General features: G+C 39.0%; 1 protein-coding gene across 4 annotated transcripts in view; it reads right to left on the minus strand.

Annotated features, from left to right (window-relative positions):
• The window catches only part of auts2a (activator of transcription and developmental regulator AUTS2 a), a 530,438-nt gene extending 528,178 nt beyond the window's left edge, over positions 1 to 2,260 (minus strand). For 3 of the 4 annotated variants that reach the window (XM_051685884.1, XM_051685881.1, XM_051685880.1), the window contains exon 1: positions 1,983 to 2,259. The gene's annotated coding sequence lies outside the window, so the exon portion shown is untranslated. Of the gene's footprint in view, positions 1 to 1,982 lie in introns of all 4 variants that reach the window. The other variant, XM_051685882.1, reaches the window with a different exon arrangement.
• Positions 2,261 to 7,844: the final 5,584 nt, after the last annotated feature.

The raw sequence follows: 7,844 nt of genomic DNA on the forward strand, positions 1-7,844 counted from the left end.
ACTAATAAATAATAACAAGTGTTAACATTCATGCGTTTTCACTGTCACAATGTTTTGTTCTAGCTCTGATCGTGACTAATGAACCTTTTCAGAAGAATCATTTTCACCACCTTTTTCTACCCAAGGCCTGCTGTCACTGAAATCTGATCTTTTTCAATCCATAAGAAAACTAAACACATCAAATGAAGCCTCCTAAGGTCTGTAAACCTTGCATCAACAGATTAAACAACCCACTATCATTCTCCTTAAAGCAATCAACTGCAGGTCATGACAATCAAAATGTCACCCTTTTTTTGGAATCCTACTGCTGTTTCCACACCAAGTGAGAACACTTACAGAGTCTCCATTATGACATCATAATTAGCTATGAACTTAAACTTCACAAAATGACATGAATACCTACAGTTGCAACATTATGACACTTTAGAGGGCCACCACATTCAACTTCACCAATAACGTGAACACAGAGTAGCTACTGTATGACATAATAATCAGCCATCAACTTAAAGGAATATTCCGGATTCAATACAAAGCTATGCTCAATCAATAGCATAATGCTGATAACCACAAAAATTAGAAAGTTTTCTTAAAAAAAAAAAAAAAATATCTAGGTTCCAGTGAGTACTTACAATGGATGTGAATGGGGCCAATCCGTAAATGCTAAAAATACTCACTGATTCAAAAGTATAGCCACAAGATGTAAACAATATTTTTGATATTATTTTAGTGTGATAAAATTGCTTACTAGCCTTATATGTGTAAAGTTATATCCAATTAAAAAACAAATTGCCATGGCAAGGTAACAGCGTAAACCCTGTAAATACGATGATTTAAAATTTACAGCTCAAATAATACATGAGTTTTAACAATAATTCAAGTAAGTGCATTTATGAAATCATAAGCTTCACATTTCTGCCTTTAAACCCTCCAAAAAATGGCCCCATTTACTCCCACTGTAAGTTCCCCACTGTAACCTCGATTTTTGCATTTTTTAAAGAAAAGGACGGATGAGTCTTTTTTTTATTTATTTATTTATTTATTTATTTTTGTGGTAATCAACATTATGCCACAAACGCTGTCAATTGAGCTTAACTTGCACTGAACCGGGAATATTCCTTTAAACTTACCCTAATGAAATGAACCCCTCGGCTACATTGTGACATATTAATCAACCTGCAATTCACCAAATGACATGAATACCTACAGTTGCTCCGTTATCACAACATAGACAGCTATCAAATTAAACTCCACCAATGGAGTGAGGACATACATTAACTACAGTACATTATGATATAATCAGCAATCAACTTAAAATTCATCAAATCACTCAAGCACCTGCAGTGGTATGACATCATAATCAGCAATTTACTTAAACTTTACCAAATGGCATGAACACTTACAGCAGCTACAGTATGACATCATATTCTGCATTCAACCTAAATTTCACCATATGATACTAATACTTACAGTTGCAACATTATGACATCATAGACATCAACTTAAACTTCACTGACACAAACCAACCTTTATCTGCCTCCAAAATCCCCATACAAGTGGAAAACACTGCATTTCAGCAATGCAATGTGAACTGGACTTTTTCATATGAATTATGCATTCCAGTAACATTTTCCAAACAGCAATCAAAGCCTGATCAATAGCCTAGGTGTGCTATTATTACAAAGCTATTTCCAATCACGTGCCCCTTTAAACTGATGATGCCCTGTACTGGCACCCCTGTCACACACACCCCAAATATCTCAGCAAATGGTTTTAATCTATTTACACTCCCTGCCAGCCCTACCTTCCCTCCGTCCATACTGGAAATCTCGAAATCTTTCATGAGTCTTCCATGAGTTCTCTCTCTCTCTCTCTCTCTGTGTGTGTGTGTGTGTGTGTGTGTGTGTGTGTGTGTGTGTGTGTGTGTGTGTGTGTGTGTGTGTGTGTGTGTGTGTGTGTGTGTGTGTGTGTGTGTGTCCACGCACCGTGGCCGGTGTAGCCCACAGCAGCAGCGCCTGGCACTGCCTCCTTCTCCAGCTCTAGATCCACCAAAAACACAAAGCCTGTCTTCTCTCATGCAGGACAAAACCAACACAGGCAAACCCTGGCGAGTGGAGAAGGAGGGTCGTCTGGACGAGTCGTCGGCATTCGGAAGGCGAGCTTCTTTGCAAAGAAAAACAAAAGCTATTTTTTTTCCACAAACAAATAAATCCTGCAAGGAAGCGACGCTGCTCCTCTCCGCGAGCCCGTGCTTCAGGATCCCGGCGCGAAGAGTCAGGGACCGAGCGCATTGATACAGCACTGCCGCAGTGCCGCTTTACAGGCGATCCGCTTCCTCAGAGCATATAGTGCTGCGCTCTCAATCCAGAGGAGTCCTTCGTTTAGCCTGTTTAAAAGAAAGCAAACATCACGGTCTTACAGTAGGAATCTTACAGTGGGAGTGATTGGGGCCAGTCTATAAACATTAAAATACACTCTGTTTCAAAAGTATAGCGTCAAGACGTAAACATTATACGTGTTAGCATCATTTTAGTGTGATAAAAATGCTTAGTATTATCTGTGTAAAGTTATAACCAATATTACAACTTCATTGTCATGACGATGTAACCCTGGCAAGCAGTAGTCTTGTAAACGTCACACTAAAATCATATTCAAATGTATAATCTTTATATATGTGACTATACTTTTGAAATAGTGTGAATTTTAATGTTTATGGATTGGCCTCATACACTTCCATTGCACTTTTGTATATTGAATCGATGCAAACAGCCAAACCAACTACTTTTCTTAATAGGCAAATTTAATAGAAAATAATATAGTATATTAAAAGAATGCATCTTGTATTTCATAATCTTTCTCAAATTCAAATCAAGTCAAAAAAGAGACATCTGTCTAGCATTGTGTTGATTGATCAGTGCTCATGAATCGGTGAAAACAATTTTGAAATTTACTGTGTTTAAAATCACTGGCTGCTGATCAGACATATGAGTCAAAATATTATGACCACTCACAGGTGAAGCGAATAATGTTGATCATCTCCTAACAAGGCCAAATGTCAAGGTCTGGGTAGATTAGATGGTAAATGAACAATGAGTTATCGTAGTCAGTGTGTTGAATGCAGGAGAAATGGGCAGGAGTAAAGACCTGAGCGACTTTGACAAGGGCCAGATTGTTATGGCCAGACTACTGGGTCAGAGCATCTCTGAAATGGCCAGGCTTGTTGGGTGCTCCCAGTCAGCAGTGGTGAGTACCTACCGACAGTGGTCCGAGGAGGGACAAACCACAAACCGGTGACAGGGTGTTGGGCGCACAAGTCTCATCAATGTGCGAGGGCAACGAAGGCTATCCTGTCTGGTTCGAACCGACAGAAGGTCTTTTGCGGCACAGGTCACAGAAAATATTTTAATGATGGTCACAGGAGGAATGTGTCACAACACAGTGCATTGCATCCTGCTGCGTTTGCGGCTGCGTAGCCGCAGACTGGTCAGAGTGCCCATGATGACCCCTGTACACCGTTGAATGCGCCTACAATCGGCACGTGAGCATCGGAACTGGACCTTGGAGCAGTGGAAGAAGGTCGCCTGATCCGATGAGTCCCGTTTTCTTTTACATCACGTGGATGGCCGTGTACATGTGTGCCGTTTACCTGGGGAAGTGATGGCACCTGGATGCACTGTGGGAAGACAACAACTCGATGGAGGGAGAATGATGCTGAGGGCAATGTTCTGCTGGGAAACCCTGGGTCCGACCATTCATGTGGACGACAATTTGACATGTGCCACCTACCTAAACATTATTGCAGACCAGGTACAGGCAATGGTTTTCCCTGATGCCAGTGGCCTCTTTCAGCAGGATGATGCACCCTGCCACACTGCACACAATGTTGAATGGTTTGAGGAACATGATGAAGAGTTCAAGGTGTTGCCCTGGCCTCCTAGCCTATTCCCCAAATCTCAATCCAGCAAGTCCAATCCACGGCAGCTCCACCTCGCAATTTACAGGCTGCTGTCTTGGTGCCAGATACCACAGGACACCTTCAGGTGTCTTGTATAGTCCATCCCTCGGCGGGTTGGCGCTGTTTTGGCGGCACGTGGAGGACCAACAGCATTTAAGGCAGGTGGTCAAAATGTTTTGGCTCATTGGTGTATACAGGCTATTAAATCTTAAGGCATTTGGCATTGAAAGGGTTTTCTACCAGAACAGTAATCCAACTAAATATTAGCATAGGTTTTTTTGAAACATGCCATCTGATTTATGCATGAGGAAGAGCAAAAGCTTCTTTCTTTTTTTTTTTATCATACTATGATATGCATACAACAAGTCATTGTCTAATCAAGCGTGTTTCTCTTTAACATTTTAATTGTGTACATATACTACTGTATTGCCCTCAGGCTGTTCATGACTTTCTATGTCTGTAATATTTGGTAATGAATGATTGTAAGCAGGCAAAAATGTCTCACACATGGCATTGTTTGAGCATCCCGAACAGTCAGACATAGCAACATTGGCTCAACCAATGGTGTGAGTTTGAGGTAGGATGATATATTTGTCCAACCGATGTTGTTATTTTTGCCATTTCATTTGGTGACAATAGAGGTGCAGAAATGACAGACTTGAATTGGTTTTTCCTTTAGGCCAACCCATGGGTGACCTTACACACCCCTGCTTTATCACACCACAGTTAAACTGGAGCCTACTCAAGCCAAGTGAATCTTACTTCACTTATTAAAAAAAATGTTTTGGTCAAAAGCAGCATAGCAGAAGCACTGAAGATGGTTGGGGAAAAGACACAATGCTGTCATGAAAGCATGTAATTTGATACCCAAGTCAAAATGGCTGAAAAAAATGGCTTTTGATACCTGATCAATCACTAAAGAAAGATTTAAAGTGCATGCATGTTTTTTTCACCCTCTTTCATAAACTCTTGCATCTCATATGCATGATTCCCAATAGAAAACACAGAACCATTTTTTTTCACCCTGCATTCATGCCTTATTAAAATGGACACAATGCAATTCTTCAAGGAAGCATGACTCTGCAACACTTCCACCCATGTGAGCCATCAAGCAACAGTTTATGGATTTCCTTGAGCTAACAAAGGTCCTGCAGTCATTTATTTAGCTAATACACTGTGTTCTAAAGAGTAGAACAGTGCGACACCAGGAATATTTATATACTGTAGATCTATAACTGTGTGCTCCTCTGTTTGTGATTAATAGGCCAATAGACTCAAGTAAAATAATGGGGACTACATCAAGTAAATTTGTGTGTGCGTGTATGCATGCGTGTGTGTGTGTGTGTGTGTGTGTGTGTGTGTGTGTGTGTGTGTGTGTGAAAGAGAGAGAGAGAGAGAGATTCCCCTTTAAAATCACACTATTCTGTGTCTCTATGAAATTGATTTTTAAAGCAATAATTGTCTAAGAGCATAACACGCATTACTTAATTCATTCTCCTGCAATCAGGCCAATATTGTCCTCACCCAGTCATTAACCAAATGCCTCATTTGCACTTTCATTAGCAATAAAGTTTTTCCTTCTTTCTGGCACCAGATCGCAAGATACTGTAACGATTTGCATGCAGTGTATCCGTAGTGTTTTTAATGATGCTGTCTGAAATAAAAAGAGGGCTCTTCTGTTTGCTCCCTGGGAGAGCAGGTATATAACAGCTGTCTATATGACAGTAAAACACTCTAAATGGACTGATGAGTAAAGCACATGATCATAGAAAACTGTTCTAATACTCAAATAAATATCATTTTTTTGTAGGTTTGTATGCATGCTTTTCATTGTGTCAGCAGTCACAAGATTGAATTAGACCAAAACGTGTTTAAAAGGATAGTTCTAAAAAAATATATGTCCTTTTCCAGTGTTGGGTAAGTTACTCTAAAAATAATTAATTACTAACTACTAATTACATCTTCTACAGTGTAATTAGATTACTGCACTGATTACTCTGTCTGAAAAGTAATTGCATTACTAATTACTTTCTAAAACCCTTATCAACCTCGACCAGATGAAAAACACAAGGATAGACATGAAATTGTTCTTTTAATTCTTTCAGATACATCATATAAAATCAAATAAATGATTCATTAACTGGCCAAAGAATTTAAGGGGCTGCATTTAATTAGAAAACATTTTAACATAAGACATTAAATTTCGATTTTAAATTCACTATTGTTTTATACAGAATTGTTCTATAGTCTATACAGTATTCAACACAATTACATCAGAAGTAACTGTAATTAAATTACTGAAAAATTAAGAGTAATCCCATACTGTACTTTTCTTTCTAAGTAATTTAAATACAGTTATTAATTACTTTGTAATGCATTACACCCAACACTGTCCTTTTCTTACCTTAATGTTGTTTCAAAACTGTATGACTTTTCTTTCTCTGTAGATCACAAAAGGAGATGTTTAGTAGAATATCAGACCTGCTCTCTTCCAGGCTATGGTAGTGGATGATGACCAGGGGCTGTCAAACTCCAAAAAGACAATAAAATCACCATAAAAGCATCCTAAAAGTAATTTTGAATGACTCATGCTATATATTCCAAATCTTCATAAGATGTTGGTTAATGGAGAAAAATAACCTTGGGAGAAACCAGGCTCACTGTGGGGGCCAGTTCCCCTCTGGCTAAACAACATGAATATAATGCCAATATAAGTTATTGTGTGCAGTGCAAGTCTTGGTTTAAGTCTTTGGCATCAGCAACAGAGAGCATGTGTCATAACTTAGCAATATTTCGGAGGTGGAAGAATGCTGTTCTACAAACATTGGAAATTTTATTTTCAAAGGACAGATTGGTATCAAATATAACACCTAAGTTCTTCGCTGTAGAAGACAACGTAACAGTAAATCCATTGAGAGTCAAATTATATTTAAGCGTCTTATTTTTAGAGGTTTTTGGTCTAATAATTAGTACCTCTGTTTTGTCAGTCTTCTGCTGTTGTAGCCCATCCGCCTCAACGTTCGATGTGTTGTGCATTCTAAGATGCTATTTTGCTCACTAGAGTTGTACACAGTGGTTATCTGAGTTACCATAGCCTTTCTGTTAACTCAATCCAGTCTGGCCATTCTCTGTTGACCTCTCTCATCAAGACATTTCCGTCCTCAGAACTGCCGCTACCTGGATGTTTTTTGTTTTTGGCACCATTTTGAGTAAATTCTAGAGACTGTTGTGTATGAAAACCCCAGGAGATCAGCAGTCACAGAAATACTCAAACCAGCCTGTCTTGCACCAACTATCATGCCATGGTCGAAATCACTGAGATCAAATTTTTTCCCCATGCTGATGGTTGATGTGAACATAAACTGAAGCTCCTGACCTGTATCTGCATGATTTTATGCATTGCACTGCTGCTACACGATTGGCTGATTAGATAATCGTATGAATAAGTTGGTGTACAGGTGTTCTTAATAAAGTGCTCAGTGAGTGTATTTCTACCATATACAAAAAAAAAAAAAAAAAAAACAACAACAGGCCATTTTTTTGTTTCCAAGAAAATCTGTAAGAGCTCCCTTGGTGCATATCGACTCTGAAAGCAAATATGTCTTTTCAGCACCTTTCACTTTCGGCACGTCCAGATTCATGTCAGCCACAATCTTTTTCTCTCAAGATGTTGTCATCTAGAAAATACACAAGTTTATCTTCTTAAACGGATAACACACTGACTGATCTACAGTAGAAACAAACCTGCATGGAACGTCACACATACACACACATTTAGTTCACATTGTCAATATGTGTGCATTTATGGTGGTGGAGGTTGTGCTTGCCTTTGGAAAGCCTGTTTATTTTAGCCTTAATGCAGTCTAACAACTGCTTTATAGGAAATGTAGAC

Source organism: Myxocyprinus asiaticus, chromosome 43 (assembly GCF_019703515.2).
Source record: "Myxocyprinus asiaticus isolate MX2 ecotype Aquarium Trade chromosome 43, UBuf_Myxa_2, whole genome shotgun sequence".
In the NCBI taxonomy this organism is placed as follows: domain Eukaryota; kingdom Metazoa; phylum Chordata; class Actinopteri; order Cypriniformes; family Catostomidae; genus Myxocyprinus; species Myxocyprinus asiaticus.